Source organism: Chelonia mydas, chromosome 22 (assembly GCF_015237465.2).
Source record: "Chelonia mydas isolate rCheMyd1 chromosome 22, rCheMyd1.pri.v2, whole genome shotgun sequence".
NCBI classification, from domain to species: domain Eukaryota; kingdom Metazoa; phylum Chordata; order Testudines; family Cheloniidae; genus Chelonia; species Chelonia mydas.
In genome coordinates, this window is record NC_051262.2 from 11,175,673 (window position 1) to 11,197,870 (window position 22,198).

At 43.4% G+C, this 22,198-nt stretch overlaps 2 long non-coding RNA genes across 2 annotated transcripts in view; one reads left to right on the forward strand and one right to left on the reverse strand.

Annotated features, from left to right (window-relative positions):
- Nucleotides 1-22,198, forward strand: part of LOC114021123 — a 148,903-nt gene that overhangs the window by 24,573 nt on the left and 102,132 nt on the right. Inside the window, exon 4 of the long non-coding RNA XR_006286966.1 lies at nt 6,782-6,819. This is a non-coding gene — a long non-coding RNA (uncharacterized LOC114021123). The remainder of the gene's footprint in view (nt 1-6,781; nt 6,820-22,198) is intronic.
- Nucleotides 34-3,564, reverse strand: LOC122463524. Its single transcript, XR_006286967.1, has 3 exons — nt 3,343-3,564; nt 549-627; nt 34-78 (listed from the first exon to the last, which is right to left on the reverse strand). It is a non-coding gene; the product is annotated as an uncharacterized LOC122463524 (long non-coding RNA).

Genomic DNA, 22,198 nt, shown 5'->3' on the forward strand with positions numbered 1-22,198 from the left:
GACTCACTTGCATTCCATTGCTGTGTGTTAACTCATTTGTCATCTGTCCTCTTCTCGCCAACCGACCACCTTCTCACCCTGAAAAAAATAAATGATGGGCACAAGCTTAGGAAGTACAAAGGCAATGTGGCAGGTTTTAAAAGAGAGCACATTTAAGAAAGAAAATACCTTTTCACGCGATACATAATTAACCTGTGGAACTCGTTGCTGTGAGATGCTATTGAGACCAAGAGTTTAGCAGGAATCAAAGGAAGATTGGACCTCTATAATTATGTGGGATGTCCAGTTTCATGCTTCAGGGCATAAGCCAAACAATAACAACTTGGGGTTAGGAAGAAACTTTTTTTCTAATGGGAAAATTAACCCATAATTTTCCACTATGGGGTTTCTTGCTCCTTCCTCTGAAGCAACTGATCCTGTGCTGTTAGAGACAGACTGGACTGTCAATTTGATCCAGTCAGGCTGTTCCTGTGTTCCTATCTACATAACTGATTGAATTCCTCACTTCCCACTAAATGGAATTCTACAATATCTCTGCTTTCTCTCACCTCGCAGTAGGTTTCACTAATTTCATTGCGAAATTCCTGAGGGATCAGTGAGATGGCAGGTTACGCAAAGGTCCCGAAGCTGCAGGGAGAGATAAATAGTGTGTTGTAATATATTTATTGACTGAAAATGCAGCCCCCTTTTCTCTTCCCCACCAAAAAAAGGGGTGGTGGAGAATACATTGCCTGATGGAGACATTATTTAACACTTGGAAGCAAGAAACAGGTCTGGCAGTGGGGAGAATTTTTCTGATTGCTGGTACTACAAATAAATCACTGGTGGAATTACATGATTCTGCCCATACTTACACCAAAGTCCGTTAATTTCAATGAAATTACTCCTGGTATGCACCAATGTAAGTGATAAGAGAATCAGGCCCAATATGTATCTGACCTGTTACCTACATCCAAAGAAATGTATGTGCAGGTCCATTTGATTGATGTGGCGCCAAATTCAATCCCTAGTGTAATTTCACTAAAGTCAATTGTAACATCGGGGTGAATTTGGCCCTTTGTGTTCAATTATTATTATTTAGTACATTTAATACGGTTGTGCTTGGGGACCAACCAAGAACAGGGCCCTGTTGTGCAAGGCACTGTACAAACATACAGAAGTAGATAGGCCTTTCCCCAAAAACACATGAACAAGAGGGAATGTTACAGTTTAGTAACTTAACATCTCCCAGTGGGTCAGTAGCTCAACTTGACTGGTTTCCACTCTGGGTATTTTAAACAAATTAGGTGCTCAACTCCCATTGAATTTTAATAGGATCTGGGCATCATACCGCTGTAGGTTCTTTTGAAAATCACAGCCTCAGCTACTTTGTAATCCAAGCAGGTATTGTGACATGGGTTTATAGCTATTTGTGTTCCTGTTCACTGAAACCTTTGACCAGTCAGACATGTAGAGATCACTTTCAGTTGAAACCACTTGTCAGCTCATGTATCCCAAGAAGGGTTGCCACTTGTGGCTGCTAAAACAGAGCAGGAGTGATGCATGCAGCTCACCAGTTGTCTGGAATCTATTCTCAGCTTTTCCTGCCATTGTAAGGACAGCACTAGGCTGCTACATGGGGGACCTCTCCTAAAATACTTTCCGTAAAGAAATAGACTGAAACACAGCGCGTATGACAAGAACTAACAGTATTCTAACTCCTTCAGAGTTTTCCCAGGAAGTTTTCCTTTGACCCTCGGAGTGGAGGCCTAGTATTGTGAAAGTGAAACCAACCACGCCATCCAGCCTCATATCATTCACCCACAACACCAGTCCACTATCCATCAGTTCTTTGAGTAAACCAAGGGCTGGTTTCCAGGGCGGTCAGTCCATCAGCCCAAATCTGCGAGTTGCAATAAATCAATGTGGTGCAAACAGCAGGGACAACTATCACTGTATTCCGCATTCTGCAAGGGAAGCAGGATTAGAAGACCCATTGTCCTTTGGCCCCATAAAAGTAGGTTTCTACTACTTGAGCTGGAGAAGGCCAACTTTAGCCAATAGCAGGGGCAGGTTTCATAGTCTCTCTGTGGCCTAGCTGTTAGATTGGGACATTGCTCGCTCATGCACACAAAACTAGCATGTTACAAAGCCCTCTTTGCATGGAACTACCATTGACTTCGCTGGGAGGTGTTCATGTGCAGACCGGTGACAAGATTAGGATACTTGGTGCCCTTCCTGGCAGTGGTATGATTCCTTTACAGTGGACATGCATGCACAGCCTGGAAATGGAGCCCCCAATTCATCAAAAGCTTCTCTAAATTGCATAAATCTTTGGCGTGAATCTGGCCCAGGGCTTAATTTGTGCCAGGGCTCACCAGGGCTGAGCCCCGGCATCTCTGGGCTTGGCAGTTCACAGCCCCGGCACCTCTGGGCTTGCCATGTCAGTTATGAATGTAACAATATTGCTTGAGCCCCAGCACCTTTTTTGTTACAAATTAAGCACAGATCTGGTCCCCTATTCAAAGAAACATGGCAGAGTAAATAGATCTGGGATTCTCAACCCTTTTCTTTCTGAGGCCCCCTCAACATGCTCTAAAAACTCGGCGGCCCAGCTGTGTCACAACAACTGGTTTTCTGCATATAAAAGCCAGGGCCGGGGTTAGGGAGCAGCAAGCTGGGAAATTGCCTGGGGCCCCATGCCACAGGGGGCCCCTCAAAGCTAAGTTGCTCAGGCTTCGGCTTCAGCCCCGGATGGCAGGGCTTGGGGCCCCAGGCTTCAGCCCCATGTGTTGGGGCTTCAGCTTTCTGCCCTGGGCCCCAGCAAATCTAATGCTGACCTTGCGTGGCAGACCCCCTGAAACCTGCGCACAGCCCTCCAAGGGGCACCGGACCCCTTGTTGAGAACCGCTGTAATAGAGGAACCAGGGGAAGCTAACTGGTTTTGACTGAGTTTTGCTTTGAGAGTTTCAGTTCTTTCAAAGAGATATTCAAGGTGTGCGAATCCAGGGAGATTGAAATTTCAAGTCAAGGTTCACATGCACCCTTAGGAAGCAAAGTCATCCAGTTTGGGGCAGATCCAGGACAAATTTATGTTAAACTGTTGAGAGGGGTGGAGAACTATGAAAACATTTTAGAACCTCAAAAAAGTTTAGTTCAAGTTTGGTTCTAGGGTGATTCCAATCTTCATCTGAGGGTCTCAAAGCACTTTATAAAGGTTAAGCCTCATAACGCCCTTGTAAGGTAGGTTAATCCCATTTTACGGATGTGGTAATTGAAGCACAGAGGTTAAATCCAACATTTTTTAGTGTCTACTAATTTTGGATACCCAATTTGAGAAATTAATTTTTCAGTGGTTCTTACCCCTGCTTTTCCAATTGACTTCAGTTGGAGCTAGAGGTCTCAGCACTTCCGATAATCAGTTCCTAGATGTCTCATGTTGGACATCCAGTGGACAGTAAAGAAGCTGAAGTGACTTGTCCAAGGTCGCACAGAGAATCTGTGGCAATGTTCAGGCTAGTACTCGTGTCTCCTGATTCCAAGTCGCCTGCTTTAACCCTTAGATCACACTTCCTGTTTGATCCGATGTCGACTTTAAAGAAAATCAGTCAGTTAATATTTTTCCACTGCTGGTCTTTCTCAAAACTAGAAAACAACACTCCTGCAATCTTTCTCCACTGTATCGAAGTCTTTGTCTCCTCTTTAGAAACCCTAGAGGCTTCTTATCTTCATGTCAGTGGAGACGTTTTCAGACTGCACCAAACTTTTTTCAGACTAATTAAGCTCTGATGACTTCAGCTGTATTTGCAGCTCCTGATTAAGGCCATGATACTAATTAAACTCTTAAATGATTAAAAATGCAAATAGTCAGACCTGTGTTCAGCAGCAGGTTTCCATTTTCAAGCTTCGGGACAGCAGAGTGAATATGTGGCAGAGTCTCTAGTGGAAACAGTCTATTTTTAAACAATTTTGCTACATTCCACTTCATGCAGAAGTAACATTGGCTGCTGGGGCAAGCGTCTCATCTGTCTCACAGCTAAAGAAAAAGGTTTGATTAAAACACAACCCCTCACCACTACCACCACCTTGCCTATTGGTGCCCTAGCTGTGGCAGTCTCAGCAGAGAGGCTGAGAAACCGAATGAGCCATGGGCATTGAATTACCATCTTGACTCTAGGCTGATTCTGCTCCCACAGAAGTCAGTAGCAAAATTCTCAGTGGGTGGAAACTACCCCTGTGCAGAGAGCATATGTGGGATTCAAGAGGAGCATAGGCCCTGTACACAGAGGTGCATTAAACCCAATGGCACTATAATTGGGTGGGCCTTAGGAGAGGTTCCATTAGGTCAGGATTGAGCCCTACTGTCTAGGTAGTATGTGAGAATCTTGCACTGCAGCTGCCAGTGCCGTATCTCATCTCATCTGGACCACAGAGAAGGCTTTCCTCTCAAGGGCTGAAAAGTCAAGATATTTCATTGACATCACAAACCTAGGAGCCTAGGGATTTCCATACGGGATCAGCAGAGGGGTTTCTATACTCAAGTATCCTGTCTCCGCCAGTGATCAGTACCTGATCCGTCAGAGGAAAATGTAAGAACCCTGCAACCCGCAGCTATAATTGTAACGTGCCCAGAGGGAAAGTTTCTTCATAATTCCTGTTAGTTAAATTCATAGTAAAAGAAATACGTGAAAAAACAGATGGGAGGACGCCATATGGATGCAGCTAGTGCTGGTCACATCGAATGAGCCAGATCCTCAGTTGGCAAAAATTGGCGCATATCACTTGGAGTTGCATCCGTTTACAATAGCTGAGGATGTGGCCCCATTGACTCCCATGGATGATGCTGATTTCCACCAGCTGAGGGTCTTCCCTATTATCTCGACCTGGTGCCAGTCAAATAGTTCCGGTGATGTTAAATGGTATCTCTGTCATTTAGGTGACGACACTTTTTCTTGCAAGACTCTCCTTTTCACAGACTAAAACAAAACAAAAGAGTAAGAGGTAACTACTCCACATACAAATGGTAGATTTTATCCACCCAGTGACCGTGGGATGCAAGTGTTTCACAGCCGGCACAAGTTAACAAGGACAAGCGTGTTGGCCAAATGCCAAAATGATAAAATTGTCCAGGGAGGAAAAATAAAAGAAATCACAAGAGTTATTCCATGCTGAGGTTTTGTACTTTTGTGTCTCCTGAAATGAACACATGGGTCAGTAATCAAAGGTTTGAAAAGTCATTCGGCCCCTCCAGCGTGCTCTCCGAATTAGAATGCAAACCATCTGCACCCCACGCTACAGCTCTCCTTAAAGGCTGCAGGTCAGATTCTGATCACCGTTCTACCAGTGTAAATCCAAAGTAACTCCCTTGAAGTTAATGGAGTCGCTCTGGATTTCAGATTCTGACCTATGCCAGAATAACATCTATGCCAGAATAACATTTGGGGCCCCACCTTTTTACACTGTATCACCATATTAATGGGCTTCTCTGCTCCAGAGCTGATGAGAAATCTCAGAGGATTGTCTCATTTTAATCAATCCCGCTCGGCCAAAATTTGCTCTCAAAGGAAATAGAAGCTATGAAGACAAGGCAGCCCAGTTGCTGATCTGCAGCCTCCCATCATCATTCACTTCAGGGCCAGGTCTGTGGTGCCAGTCCCAGATGCCACAATAAATCCTATGCTTTGTCTAGACATTGTAACGTTGATGGCAAGTCAGCGGGAGGAAGGATGTGCTATGTATGTACTGAAATATCATGCACGTCCTGACTGCTTTGCAGATTGTGCTGCTTTGGAAAGCTCATATTGTGAAGCAACAAATCTAAGATGTTATGTATATGGATAAAGAAAAGGAGGACTGGTGGGGGGAGTGGTCAGTTTGGATGAGCTATTGCCAGCAGGAGAGTGAGTTTGTGGGAGGGGGGGAGTGAGAAAACCTGGATTTGTGCTGGAAATGGCCCACTTTGATTTTCATGCAGGTTGTAAGGAGAGTGGTCACTTTGGATAGGCTATTACCAGCAGGAGAGTGAGTTTGTGTGTGTGGTTTTTGGAGGGGGGTGAGGGGGTGAGAGAACCTGGATTTCTGCAGGAAATGGCCCACCTTGATTATCATACACATTGTGAAGACAGTGGTCACTTTGGATGGGCTATTACCAGCAAGAGAGTGAGTTTGTCTGTGGGGGGGCGGAGGGTGAGAAAATCTGGATTTGTGCTGGAAATGGCCCAACTTGATGATCACTTTAGATAAGCTATTACCAGCAGGAGAGTGGGGTGGGAGGAGGTATTGTTTCATGGTGTCTGTGTATATAATGTCTTCTGCAATTTCCACAGTATGCATCCGATGAAGTGAGCTGTAGCTCACGAAAGCTCATGCTCAAATAAATTGGTTAGTCTCTAAGGTGCCACAAGTCCTCCTTTTCTTTTTGCGAATACAGACTAACACGGCTGTTACTCTGAAACATGTATATGGATGTAAATGAAATTGCAGCTTCTGAGAAATGGATGTAGAAGTTTAAAAGAAGAGATGGGCCTGGGCCCTTGAGTTTGCATCCAAAGCCAGGTTCAAGGATTTTGTTCAGCCCGTTGTATAGATGGGGCCCAGACACCATGATTATGGGTGTATCTGAAATAGATTTAGTTTTAGATTTAATACAGTTGGTCCCAGTCACTAATTCTAGATCCAGGAAAGCATAGGGCTGTTTGGATCCAGGGTTTGGTTCAGGTTCTTTTCTGTCCAAGTGATTTTCTTGTATTTTTGGCTTAGAAGAGGAAAGCAATAACCAATGGGTATGTTTTGTTTCTCTTAGATCTCCCTTGGCAACTGAGTTGACTGGACTTCCACCAGGTGAGAATAATCGTAGAGGCAAAGTTAGATACAGAGGTAAATATTTGCCACGCATCACATTGCCACATTGGAGGGTGTAATTCTGCTCCTGCTGAAGCCATGGGGAATTTTGCTGTTAACTTCAACGGGAGCTGAATCAGGCCCTAAATATGTATTTAATAGGTACTGAAAATTTTTCCTAGATAATTTACTAAATGTCATTTGAATTTAAAATGAATTGTACTGTATTGGTACTTGGTTAAATGTTTTTAAATGTGCATTTAAATTGAAGCCAATATGAAACCAAAGATTTAAAATGCCTTCCTCTGAGTGTGGAAACTTCTTGATACATTTTGGTTTCACATGTGAGCCATGTGCAATTCAATTCTGCATGACATTGATGTGAAAGTAGAGGAAACTTTTTTGTTTTTGCCAGAGTTTCACGTTAGGCCAGATCTTCAATTGGTGTAAATCAGTGTCTCTTTTGACTATGTCCATTTACAAAAGCTAAGGATCTGGCCCTTTGAATTTGGGGGTTCACTCAAAGCACAGCCCCCAACTCAGGGTTCACAAGCCCCAGGCAGGGCAGAGCTGAAGAAAATATTCACACAAACATCTTCACAGTTAACAAGTTCCTTGCAGTTCTAGTAATAAGGCAAAGCTTTAATCTGAGGATTCTGTGGCTTTGATCATTCCTTTAATTGACTTCAACATGGGTTATGTACATACAGCTGCTGAGGTGATAAGGTTCCAGTGTAAACCTCACACACTTTATGTTGGTGGCTTATTTTGTATCCAGAAATTCTGAATAAATGTACAGCTTTATAGTTCCAATTTTCTTTCTCATTCCCATGTGTACACACTTTAAGTATCATAACTGTACATAAATGTGCAAGCATGGTACGCCATGAACTCTGTTGCATAGAAATAAACATGATCTCTACATTTAGTGTTTCAAACTGGCCCAAACGCTGCAGACCTTAATCCCTTTGAAGTCCGAGTAAGGACTGAATAAAAACTGTGTAAGGGCTACAGAATTTGGCATAAGCTTGTGAATTAGAAACACAGTTTCTCCCTACCATTTAAGAACCTAAGGCTCTGATTAGTGGTCAAAGATCCTGCAATATAGTTAGGGCTACATTGTGAGTTGGAGTACACGTCCGTTTCCCACCCCCCAACATTTCTCATAGCCTGTTTGCTCTTTGTGCTTCATTTCAACATCTTGAAAATTGAAAATGTCATTACCAAAATTATTTGTTCATTGCCATTAGCAGGCATGCTGCTTCCAAGACAAGAACCCCTGCCATATAAATGAACTCAATTTCCAGTGACCAACTGGAAGTTCCAAAGTACCACGGAAGTAGCTGTTCTGCTGGTATTTGCAGACATGACTAGGAGAGGAAATGCCAAAAGTCTGATGAGAGACCTTGTTCTTTTTGTCCTATGTTCTGGCCTCACAAGTTGCACATCAAGGTGAGGAAGAAGGTGTGTGGAGTGTAGGGATGGATGCAGGTACCATTAAGTACTAAAAGTAGCCTTCCGTATGGAGTGGTGGTGTGTCTCAAGCCCCCTGTGTGCCCACCCCATTCCTTGCTACTATGCAGAGAATGGTGAAAAAAGAGATGTGGAATGGGTGAAGACATAGGCTTAACTGTGATATTCACCACGCTTGGTGGTGGTGGTGGTGTTAGTATTATTAGTTGTATTGGGGTAGCAACTGGAGGCCCAAATTATTATTTATTATTATTATTTACTGTCTGTATTTTAGTAGCAGCTCAGTGCCCCAGCCATAGACTAGGATCCCATTATGCTAGGTGCTGCAGAGAAAAAGAACAAATAGCTGGTCGCTACCCCAAAGACCTTACAATGTAAGCATAAGACGAGAGACGACAGATGGAGACAGACAGGGGAGTGCAAGGAAACAGTGAGATAAGGTTGGCCAGCCTGGGCCATATTGTGCTGGGCGTGGTACATACACATAACAATACGATGGTCCTTGCCCCAAGGAGTTTACAATCCAAGTCACAGCAGATGGAAGAGAGGACAAGGAGACAACAAAACAGTTAAGATCACCACAGCAAGCAGCAGTCACAGCATACCAGCTGCCTAACCTGTCAAGAGTGTTGTAGGCATCACAACAGATGGTGACGATCTAAGGAGAAATTTGAAGGAGGGTGGAGCAGTAGCCTTGTATGTTCTTCTCTTAGGATTTTCTTCTGCTACTCGGCAGTACTCTCGTTAATGCTAGGCTGGATTCCCCTGCTCTCAGCTCTGCTTGCCACATGGTATATGTGCAATGCTCTATACCTATCGGCAGGATCAAGCCCCAAGTGCTGGAATGGAGTTTAAAATTTAAAGGGCCAGATCCCCAGCTGCTGTGACTCAATGGAGCTGCGGTGAAGTCAATGGAACAGTGCTGGTTTACACCCACTGCGGCTCAGCCCTGTTGTCTTTCAGATGTAGCCTTTTCTGCCTGCCTCTGTCAAAGGCCAGCAAGTGTCTTCCCAGGAACCCCTGTGCTGTTTCCTGCCGTGCTCCTGAGTTTCATTGTGTCGTGTTGGTCATGTCGCTGTTCTTAATCTACTTCTGCCACACTTAGTTTTTGTTGTTTGTTCTGAAATTTGGTCTCATTTGCTGTCGTCCTTGTGCTGGAAATCAGACAAAGTCAGAGGCAAGGGAGACTCGTCTGGTTTATGTCAGACTGCACCACTCTGGAGGATTGTTCCTGCTGTGTAGCTCCACCTGCTGGAACCAGCTCAAAACATGGATCTCACAAACCTCTAACACACCCCTTGCTTTCCATCCAAGAATATAGATTTGAAACTGAGCAGACAGCTGGTACGCTCTCTAACACCAACCCATGTGTCTGGACCTCCATTGTTCTTGTCAAATCATATCTGTTCCCTATCCAAAGACTCTCCAGTCCATAAAACCAGGTGCTGTGATTGTATTCATGCCTAAAATACCATCCTTCTATGGTCTTTGGACAGATCTAAGTTTCATTTCAAATCTGTGATGGATTTTGCTGTGATTGAAGCATTTTAACTTTCCTTTGTGGTTTCCAGAGACAAATCCATTTTGTCCAAATCAACCCTAGATCTTTTTCCTGGTTCACTAGATTATCTCTCACTAGGGCATCTAAACTGTTCCATCCTGGGTTGCTGTCTCTAAAACGTGATTGCTGTATCCAGCCTTTGAACCTCAACCTTTTCAGGTTGGAGTAAAGCTAGCAAAAAGATGTGACCGCCCCTCTGGTTCTGCAGCTTCATGAGTTTTTCAGCATGCTCACTCTCCTCGTGAGACTGGTGCAGGAAATACTTGGCAAAGTTCTTTAGAGCCACATCATCCCGGTCAAAATAGAAAGACATGCTGAGGTACATGTTGGAGGCGTAAAGCTCCAGGTTGATCTGGCGGTTGATAGCCAACCTTCATTGCCTCATGCTTTTCTACTCTGCTCAGTAATTACTCTGAAAAAGATTAGCAGAAGGACTTAAAGATTGGGGCTGCCTCTGATTCTCACGTCAGTTCTTCATCTTCACTGAATTTGCAAGAACTGAGTACATCATCCTCTATACCAGCCTCCATACAAAAATTAATAGCACTGGCACCAAGGCCACAGAGGGTTTCCTGATGCTGCCAAGAAGAGGGGTGCTAGCTGCAGAGCAGGGATCTGCATCCTTATGTGCTGGGGATCTTGCAAACTCCAAAATGCATCTGCTTTATTTCAGGTCATGTACTGTCCTGAATAGTCCTTTGTGTGCTCTGCGTCCAGGTGCTGGAACTGGCTCAGGAGAACCCTGAGATAAATATATGACACCTCTCCCTTGGTACCATGTCCTGACCCACACCCACTGGCTATCTTGACTTTGTTAGTACTACTGTTTGTATTGTTATGTCAATTTCATTTCTTATCGGGTAACTAGAGATGGGGCAAAAGAATGTGGAATGCTTTTCTGTACCTCTACATACAGGGTCATTTGGAGGTCCACAGAAAGGACGGGCACTTTGCTACTGCACTAGTTACCCTTGGTGAATGCCATGATGTTCTGTATATCATTGAAGAGAAAAAATGATACATCTTGGAATGACAGAACCACAGGACACTTGAGGGCTGGTTGGCATACTCACAGCTGGACAAATCTTCCTTCCACAAGTATGTGCTGGTATTTTGAGACTTGCATAAGTAGTGCCTGGGCATTTTTCACATTGGGTCATTAGTTTCTAAATTCATACAAATTCTCCCTGTAGTTTCATATGGTTACAATAGTCTTTGTTTCTTGTCTTGAACTGGTTTGCGTAGGGTTGACGTGGACTGTTTAACAACTCTCGTTTTCCATCCTTGACGTGCTTGCATTTCAATGGCGGATGAAGGGATTTTATATATACACAACTATACACAGAGAGACAGGCACTATCTATCTCTGAATAGGTTATATATAGCATTCCACCTGCCAAGCATTTTCAGATGTAGCCCCTGGTTTTGAATGAGAGCTGTGGATGTCAGTGAGTGTGAATGGGAGGTGCAGTTGCTCTGAAAAATCAAGCCCAGTGTGTCGCAAGTTGGGCTTCCAAAGACCAACTCACCCAAACTCAATGGCCACTTTGACCGACTGTGTGTGTGTGTGTGTGTGTGTGTGTGTGTACACACACAAAGAATAGCATAATATTGAAAAGTGTGACTTCTACCTCTGATACATGCAGTTCCATTCCTGGAGTGCCACAAGCACAGCACTTGGTGCAGTTAGACACTTTTGGAAAATGTTTGGTTGCATTGTTTTTATCTTCTTGCCCATCTGTGGGAGTCAAATCTTTATACTGAGATTGCACAGCTTGGCTTCCAATGTGTCCTGGTTGACTAAGCCAGGCTCAGATAGAAGGCAAAGAGGGAGGAAAAAGGTGTGAATGGTGACTGCCACATTCTGTAGGTCAGCAGGAAGTTTAGGTTCATTCACAACTCAGAAGTTGCTCAGGTCACAGCCATGGTGACGTTGCCAGATCCCCTCTCTCCGTCTGGTCTGTTCAGTATATCTTTCAGGGTCAGAAGACAGAAGGTCCCGAGATGTGATGGTAAATCACAAGCACTGGTGAGCATCAGCTTGCTGATGCCTTGTGCAAATGGCCAAGTGTTCCCTCAAAACAAATGTCCAAAAGGAGTGGCAATCTTGTATCAAAATTAACTAGTCACAGCAGGTTTCCAACAGCCCATTTATAGGCACTTCTTTTCTTCTTAAGGTTCTGATCGTTTGTTGTGACTTTTTCATAACCCTCCCTCTCCGCCATCCCTTGAAAATGGCTTAACAATTCTCTAAACTGAAACAACCTGCACTTATGTTGTTTCTGGGACTCTGTTCTGTGCCGATTCAGAGCCCTACTGAGTTATCAACATCCTTTGCTGCAATACCTGGCTTTTCCTTGAAAGTCTAGTTCAGGGGAGAGAATGTGTGTGAAAAGCTCACTGGTGAGGAGAGGAGGATAAGAACAGTTTCCAGAAGCTGAGAGGTTGTTCTCGGTGGATGTACAAGGGGAGATTGTTCTAGGCATGGACAATACATGAGATGGTGTGCAAAGCTGGCAGAGGGTGAAGGAGAAAGTGAATAGTAATGCAAGAGAATCAGGAGTGATGGATGGATGGATGGATAGATAGATGTCTTTTTCAAGCATTTTGGGATCCTTCAAGATAAAAGGCACTACATAAATGTAAGACGTTATTATTTATTATTATTAGTGTTGGGGGGTCTGCTTCAGTATTTTAAAATCAATAGTCCCACATTCTCAGACCAGGTAGGACTTTGAATCCAAGACCCTGGTTGCATGCTTCAGTTCTTTTAGATTTCGATTTGATCTTTTTCTTTTTTCCCATTCAAATCGGTGCATGGCCCTTCTGGCTGGCTGTCCCACTCGTGAGCAGCAGGTCACGTTGAGTCACAGGGGGTCAGTCAGTAAGGCATCTCGTCAACCTTTGAAAAAATAGATTTTAATATAGAAAACAGTCTTGATATCTTAGTTTGCTTCTGCCTCAGGCCAACTCCTTCCTAGGGTAAAACTCTAAAGGCAAATCAAAAAGGAGCTAACCCAGCAAGCAAAACAACAGAATCATCTTGTCTCATGGATGCTCTCAGAAATGGGGTATTTATGCTGCCTCAAACCCTTTATTTTATATTCCAGTTGTCACCTATTTTCTTTCTATTGCATTTTTCCTTTCATTAAAATTTTTGTGATGATTAGACAAACGTATTGTCAATGCTTCATTATCATTATTATTTATTTATACTGTGGTATCACCTAGCAGCCCCAGTCATGGACCAGGATGCCATTGTGCTAGGCGTTGTACACATGCAAAGGAAAAACTCAGTCCTTGCCCCAAGGTGCTTACAATCTAAGTAATATAATAATAGTAGTAATCATTTTTAATAGAGACAGCCCAAGCCAAACACTCCTGGATTTTGTGGGCTTTTGAAATCCTAAACCAGCTCCGGATCCATATTTTGCATATGGCCCATACATTTATGATCAGTGGAACCAGCATCCAAAATCCAAACACTCTCATGCTTTGAGATGTTCAGAAGGCAGATCAGAATCCATATGCTGTGGGTTGTTGCACTGTATTAGTACTTAGGGTTTGATTGTTTCTTGGACTGTGTGCCCAAGTAACGGTGTTCGAGGAAACAGTCTATTTTGACCTCGTGTCCAGGCATTCAGGAGTAAGCGGACATGGCACACCAGCTATTCCCCCCACATGTGGTACCAAGCAGGTGGTTGGAGGATTGGTAGAGGATCGATTATTCCCCCATTATGCACTGGCCAGAATAGGTGAGCCTATGCAGGTATGTCATAATTTGCAACTCTCACAGTGCAGCAGCAAATTTCTACCCCCTGGAGTAAGGCGGGAACAAGGTGCTCAGATACTATAGTGATGAGCACAATGTAAAACCTATACCTAAGAACCTATAGATTAGAATAGAACAGATGGGGCTGGACTCCCGGAGCTAGGTTTCCTTTCCTGAGATGCTAGCTCAGCAATCCACTGCCCCTTTTTGTGCCCTGTATCCTTGTGGCAGTTTCTAGCCTTTAAAGATCATTAGCATAATCTAATGTGGTACTGGCAACACAGGCAAGGGGGAAATGTGGTTTTTTTGGGGGAGGGAGGGGAGGTTGTGTAAAAATCGGAATCTTTTATCCTGTCAGTATCGCTTTGAAAGTGGATACAGAAAGGAAAACTTGGGTAATATGGTTGCATTGCTGCCCCTAGGGGCATTGGGTATTCAGTGTGGTGGTGGCATGCCCTTAGTCTCAAACTAGTTATGTGACTCAGTCCCTTAAAAATCACACAAGGAATTCAGTCGAGGTGAAAATTTCAACCTAGGGAGGGTTACCAGCTCCTTTCTCTTCCCTCTGCCTGCTATTACAGACCAAGCACTGGCTTAAAATAAAGACAGATTCAGATGTCCTGCCTTCCCTCTCTTTTGGCCTTTGTGTAAACGGCATTATATCTTCCACCTTAAAAAGAAAAAAGAAGGGGGGGGGGAAAGCCCACACTGTGCAGAGAAGGAGAGAGCTGCAGAAAGTGGGCCCCCTGCTTTTTTCAGAGAGGGAATGTAAGCAGATCCCAGCTGAAACTGCTTCGCTCAGCAGTCTTCAGCTTGTTTTAATTGGCCTGGCCTGAAAGAATTCTGAATGCTGTACCTGTGCCAATGAAAATGCAAATGTTTCCCCTAGACTGAGGCGCTCATATTGGTCAAGCCCCGGCTCTGATAGCAGCAGCAGGGCATGGCGACGTGTATCTGACGGGAAACAGGGAGGCTATGATCTAGTGCAGCTTAAAAAAAAAGAAAACAAAGGGCTGTGGAAAGCAAAGAAATAATAATGGAGAGAAGGGGGAAATGCAGTGGTGCCTTTTAGAATTCCCTTGAAAATAGGAGCTTCTCCTTAGAGCAGGACAGATGCAACACGAGGCTTTTAAAAAAGGAGGACTTGTGGCATCTTAGAGACTAACCAATGTATTTGAGCATAAGCTTTCGTGAGCTACAGCCCACTTCATCGGATGCATCCGATGAAGTGGGCTGTAGCTCACGAAAGCTTATGCTCAAATAAATTGGTTAGTCTCTAAGGTGCCACAAGTACTCCTGTTCTTTTTGCGGATACAGACTAACACGGCTGCTACTCTGAAACCTGTCAAAAGGCTTTTAAAGGTTCTTTTTTTTAAAACTTAAGGGGGAGCTCTGTCTCTGTGTGAAGCCACTATTGTGGGAGCTTTCTCACCAAAAAGGAAGCTGGTGTTTTCAGACACAAGAGACACCATAGTTCAGAGCAACCCTACAGCCTACTGATGTGGACATGTTAGGCACCAAATTCCGGCCTCGGTTACCCTGATTGAAGACCATGAAAATGCACTGGAATAACTGAGGTTACGATCTGAGTTAGTTTTAAAGGCCCAGGCAGCATGACAGTGATGGGAAGTGGGATGTGAGAGTAGGGGAAATATACAAGATATGATTCTGGTACTTGCTGGCTGCCCTTGAAGTCAGCGGGTGGCACAGCTGTAATTGGGGCATACATTGATTTACAGTGCCTAGTGTTTGTTTCCTTTTTGTTTTGTTACATGAATGATACTGTGCATATTGATTTGGGCCACTTTCTCCCCCCACTTCTCCCCTCACACTTGGATCATTAAGAGCCAAATTCTAGTCCCTTTTCCACAGCTGCAAAGGGCCCGCGGTGCATCTAAAGCAGTGTGGTTCTGCTGCACAGAGCAAGTAGTATTTTGGGAGCTAGTGCAGAAAGGTTTGCACCCTTTGCCTCTGGCAGAGCCTAGCTCCAGAGGGAGTCTCTTTGCAGGTGGAATCAGGGGGGCAGGACTGAGGCTGGTGTATCAGCTAACATATAGATATACCAGCCAGGGCCCATAGAGAACTGGAAGGCAGGAACAGCGGGGACTACTGCGCTCAAGAATCAATGTGGGCTGCGTATGGGCCCCTAGAGTTCTAACCCCACCTCTGCCACTGTGTGTCCTCAGGCAAGTTATAGGAAGCTTCATATTTCCCGTCTGTGAAGTGGGGTAAGAATATCCCCCATTTAGAGATGTTGTAGGGTGAATTGATGACTCCATTCCTATAGAGGCCTTTGAAGCTATAAAGTGCTAAGAGGGTTGTTCTTAGAGATGAGCCAGGTAGGTGAAGTTCAGTCCTGGAACTGGCTGCATGTCTAAAGTTGTCCAAAGGTCAGGGACATTCAGACTTAGAGTTCCCAGTTCGGGGCCATAGTAAAGATGGGTCTGAGTCAGAAGTTTGGTTCCTAACCCAATGTCTGGTGGGGAGGAATTGGAGCTGCTGTTATAGGTTTGACTCATCTCGAGTTATTATGTAGAGGCTTCCTTGAGGCTCGCAGTCCCTGTTTTCCTTCAGGAAGCACCAGAGCACTAGTACAGATGGGTACAGTTCAAGTGGCGTTCCTTCCTGAGCTCCATTTCTTGGGTAAGTCCTTATTTGGCTGCTCCATGCGTAAGGCACAGCCCTGCTTAACCTTACAACAACACTTATTCCCTACCGGAGCAGAGCAAGGGGCGGCTGATCAAGGGAAAACTGTGCTAACCAAATCCTGTTGCAATAAGATCCCTGGCCCAACCTGTTGTTCAGAGGCTTGCTTAGCTACAGGCTGATAGGTTGGACCCTGAATAAGCTTTTAAAAAAGCTTCAAACTGGAATCCAGCATAGACCATAGAAGTGCAGTGGGGGAGTTAACTGGAAGATTGAGAGGGGAAGAACTAAGAAGGATGGATGGATGAACAGTTTGGGACAAACTAGGAACAGGCCTTAATCTTTGTCAAGAGATCAAAACAAACTCAGAGACTCATTTTAATTTTTTTTAAATAATAAATTGCACTCATATGAATGGATTTTGAAATATGAATGAAGCAAATGGGGTTTGTTCCCCTCCCTTTTTCATACAAACACCTACAGAATGTTCTTAAATATAACACAGCAGTTATACTTATAACTGTATAAGATACAGGACCATATGTCTTTCGTGTGTGTGTGTGTGTGTGTGTCTCTCTCTCTCTCTCTCTAAGAACTTCTGTAGTGCCCATCACTGTGGTATGTAAGTATGTCTTACATGATCTTTATACTCCATAGGGCAAATTTTCAAACAGACAAATTGTACTTTGCAGTCCTCACCATTCCTAGGTGACACAGGTACCTGCATGCCTTATGACCAGTTTGAGCGCCTTGGTGTGGTATTTGGGCATCCTGTTTCATTGCTTGCATTTGAAAACTGAGTTCTGTAGACATGATTGATCAAGGCTCTTGTTTTTTCTTCCACATGGATGTTTTCTTGGTCTGTTGTTCATAATACCTTGCACATCTCAGAGGAGGATCTCAACAGGTGGGTGTGATTTGACCATATTTCTAGAATGAGCAGCTGAGGCTCAGAGAGTAAAAGTGACCAATCCAAAGCAACGCAATAGGCTGGGACTAGAGCTTCGATTTCATGATTCCCAGTTCCCTGCTATAATCTCTAGTCTAGTCTGATTTCCAAGTTCCCCAGCTGCCCCTGCTCCATAATAGGCCAACCAGAATCCAAGATCCAAACATCCTTGAACTTTGAGGAAGTTCAAATCCATATTCAAATCCAAACTTTGGTACTAGAGTTCATCTTTAATTGAGAGTTTTGATTATGGTACTAAGTAATTGATCTCAACCAGTGGTTGGTTTATCTGCTTGTTAGGGGCTGTGTAATCCAATATTCAGCAGTACGCAGACATTTCTGAAGCTCCCGTATCATCCCTACTTTCTTCTCTTGTCTTCCACCTATTTATGCAATCTGCTTGTTGTTTTTCGGTTCCTGCTGGCTGCTTCATGGTTCCTCGTGTCTGAGTTGGTCCAATTTGTTGGATATGATTCTGCTTTGTCCTAACAGGATGCAGCACAAACCAGATGATGCGCTGAATCAGAAGTACAATAAAATCCTGCGTTGGCTTCAGATAATAGGTTTCCACCTACGGGGCTTGTCTCGCCACTTGACAATATCCGAAACTAGGAAAGGTGTTGGGCTTTTCGTTTGTTTCTCTGTTTGAGGAAAGGTTTAAATTTTGAGTGTCTGCATCAAGTGGAAAAAATGTTCAAGTTCTACTTGGATTTGGCAGTAAGTCATTCTGGGTGCATAATAGTTAAACTGTGGCATGGGTGTACACACATGAACACAGAACTTTCCCAGACATACTCATACCTCCCTTTTCCAAGCATACACGTCAGCCCCACCAAAATCATGTATACGCTTATGCGCAGCTCATTCCCCTAAGATGCCACCACACACACACAATCTCCCGCACACGACTGTCTTACACAGGCACACAAATCTCCCATGCACACACACCCCACTAATACAACACACATGCCTACATGTACCCTACAGACACATCGTCCCCATGGATGAGCACACCTGCACAAAATCGCCCCTACACACAAACACATGTCCTCTCCATATATACACATATTTATGCACAACCACTCCATACACAGACATCTACAGATTCCCCACAACTACCCATTCTCCCTCCCCCCTCCACAGCCATGCCAATGCCTAGTGTCAGCATCCACAGACACAAACGTGCATCGATCCAAAAGCCCATTCAAAGGAATTACAGGGAGCCATGGGAAACCAGCCCCTTCGCTTACCTGGGTCAGTGTACGGTCTGTGACTACTACTCACTGCCTCCATTGTGTATTAGTCCTGTTGTCAAGGTAGTGAATTTAGAAAACAACTCATTTTTAAGAAACTGTTGATTGATTTTTCTGATCTCTCAGCCCCATATCCAGTAATGAACACAAATGATTTCCATTTTCTAGATAAATATCCAGCATCTTAAGGTATCTAAAATTAGATTTGTATACATTTATGGAGCAATGATTATTCTGAATCTCATCCATGGCAATTAAAAGGCATCATGATGACATTTAAGGTGATATTTTTCTCCCTGACATTAAATAATTATAAATAATAATGATTAACAAATTGTTCCATTGCTCCCACTCTAGATAAACCTTTAGGTTAATGATCCAAGCCATTAAAATTCATCTTTCTCAAAGGATTGAGCAGTTAGAAAAATGAGAGGAATCTTTGTGCATAAGTGTGATTGATATTATGAAAGCAAAGGCCATTCATGGGATACATGGGTAAAAATTATGAGGGGTCACCAGCTCAGAGGTCTGGTTAAGCTAAGCACCCGTAAGATTGAGGGGCCGAATCCTCAGCAGCTGTGAACTGAAGTCAATGGAACTATGCTGATTGACACCAGCTGAAGATCTAGTTCTGGCTGCATAGTTGAACTTCATAGACCTGATATAAGGCCACAGTGGAATCAGCTGTGCCAAGCAGACCTCAGCCACAATCTAGTCCTCTGTCTCTAGAGGAGTTCCTCTTGATTTACACTCACGTGAGAGCAGAATCGGGCCCCAGTTGATAGGATGGAAATGTGAAGCTTCCACCCGCAGGGTTTAGAGGGTTGTGCACATCTCAAGTATTTTGTGGGTTTCCAAAAATTAGTCAGGGATCAATCATCTTTCATTGCTGTTGAAGAAAATAATATTTTGCTAGTGGAAGGTCTTAAGGAAAGACTCCTTAAAAACTGATCTAGCATAAGTAGGCTTTCTATACAGAATATAGACTAAGTCAATTAAGCCAGTGTGGATGAAATCAATGGAATTATTCCTGATTTAACTGAGACTAGAATCTGGTCCTGTGTTCGTTAATTTCTTTTCCTTTTCCTTTTCTTTCCTTTCCTCCAATTACCACTGAAACTGGAAGAGACTCATATTCCAGGGTCTAGTTTTGGGCCAGCCCTATGTTAATCTGAAATGGACTTTCTTAAAATTCATTGGTTGAAATTTTAAAGCAGTCTATGGTATATTTCAATTTAAACGGAAGCTGTGTGGCTAAATCCCCTAGACTGATTTGAAAATCTGAAACAGTCATTAGTTTTCACACAGTGGCTAAAATGGCTGATAATAAGGTTTTCCAATACAAACAAAAAAATACTACAATAATTGTCCAGTAAAGTGTAGTAACACTTTGTATCTATATTAATATTTTTGTTATTTATTATTATATAATAATAATATTTGGTTGCACATAGAAGATCTAGTCATAACCCAGCACCCCCTCCAAACACAAACAAAAAAAAATTGTACCCCAAATTTGAATTCTCTCCTTTGATGAAGTCAGTGGGAACATTTAGAGGTCCCAACCAAAACTGGCACCCCATTGTGCTCGGTGCTATATAAACACATAGTAAAAGACACTCCTGTCCCAAAGAATTTACAGTCTAAACAGATAAAGGAGGGAAAAGAGGCACAGAGAAGTGAAGTGACTTGCCCAAGGTCATCCATCAGGGATTAGCAATCACGTCGTCTGACTTGCAATCCAGTGCCCTTTCTCCCACACCACCCTGTCTTGCAGAGATAAAGGTCTCAATCCTGCAATCCTCGTACGTATGTGAAAGTCCCATTGAGTTCAGTAATAGGTGAGACTTTGTAGAGGGTGAGTACCAAAGACATCCATCCCGTATTTATCTACACAGCCCATCATTGTCACTGTGCAACTGAAGGTACAGTTGGGCACACAGGATTTTGGGTCATTATTGCAGAATAGTGTAGTGCTGTGCACTTTTGTTTGTTTTTGATTATTTACATATATATAGTAAAACACAAATAACATTTATTCATGAGACAAAATAGGGACACGCTGCCAGAAACAGAGGCTGCAGTCAATTACACAGGATGCTGCTGTGATGTTTTATGATTCATCCACTATGAGTATGAGCAACTCTTAACCTAAGAGCGCTCTTACTTTCGTGTCCTGTGGCACATGTACCAATCAGTGCAAAAAACCCCAGATATTAGTAAAACAGGAGGGCTATGATTTTAACTATTCAGAGTCATCACGTTTGCTGTTAAGAGGCCACTACTTATCATGCAGACCAGTACTGCCTCAGTGTTCACTTGTCTATATCTGTTGTCTCTTATCTTATACTTAGATTGTAGGCTTCCTTGAGGAAAGGACCTTCTTTTTGTTCGCTGTTTGTAGGGAACTTAGCAAAATGGAGTTCTGGTCCATAGGGCTCCTTGGCTCTATGGTAATACAAATAAATAAATAAATATGTTTCCTGTGTGACCCTTAACGCTGCCACCTTGTGCGTGTGGATCAGAGGGAGGATTTTTGACTTGATCATGTAAGCAATGTGACATGTTGTTTGGCAAATACTGGTTGACTATTGGCTGAGTGTGCACATGTGATCAACACATCTTTGATGTAACTCCACTGAAGTCAATTACATAAGGGATTAATTTGGCCCATGTGGCCCAGTGTGGGTGAACTGGTGAATGATTCCCAGTGAACAGTTTGTCCAACAAAGTTAGAAATAACATGGCTAAGGTGAATTTATTTAAAAGTTTGAAAGAATTATGAGAAACTTTTGTGCATTCTTTACTCAGCTCTAAACTGATATAGAAATTCTTAGCTGGTGTAAATCAGTGCATTTGTGCCAATTTACACGGGCTGAGAATCTGGCCTTGAGATTCATATAGCCAAATGGCTACATATTGAGTGTCACTTGCTTTGGATAACAGCTAGATAAGGGATGTGTCTAGCCATGAACTAATTTCTTTTGCCTAGCTCTCCTTTTTCTATGTACCATAATATGGTATAAATTATTTAGCTTCTCCGTGAATATTTGAGGCACAACAATGGGCAACTTGTCCCTTCCAGTCCTATATCTTATGTCCTAAATATCAAGCTTCAGGGCTTCAGACAGTTGCCTGTGGGAGTCAGGAAGGAAACTTTTGCCCTCCATAGTTTCTGGGTGTGTTTTATTTTCTCTTTCCCCTGAAGCATCAGAGCTGGCCATGGCTGGAGGTGGGACACTGGACACAGGGTGTTGGTGTGCTTGCAGGCTGTACAGAGAATTCTCTTTCTCAGATGCTTGGTTGGTGGGTCTGGCTTATGTACTCTGGGGTCACACTGGTTGCTGTTTTCAGAGTCAGCAAAAGAACATTCCCCAGCTCAGATTGTCCAGGGTCTTTTTTTTATCTCCCTCTACGGCATGGGCACAGTGTACTTGCTAGGATCATCTGGAAGTATCTCACCAAATCCATTTCTGGCCATTGCAGGAGCCTCCGGCACTGATCCCTCACAGACCTAGGACCAGATCCTCACTTATGCACTGAATGCTACATCTGTTATCACTAGCTGTGAATATGGCCTGAACAGTTCTGGTGCATGTACCTCAAAGCCAAACTTTCCTTGAAATTTGAGTGTCCTCAGTATTAGGGCTGGTGAAATTTGGCCAAAAAAAATTGTAAAAAACAAAATTAATGGTCTTTTATCCAAAATAAGTTTCTGCCCCGAC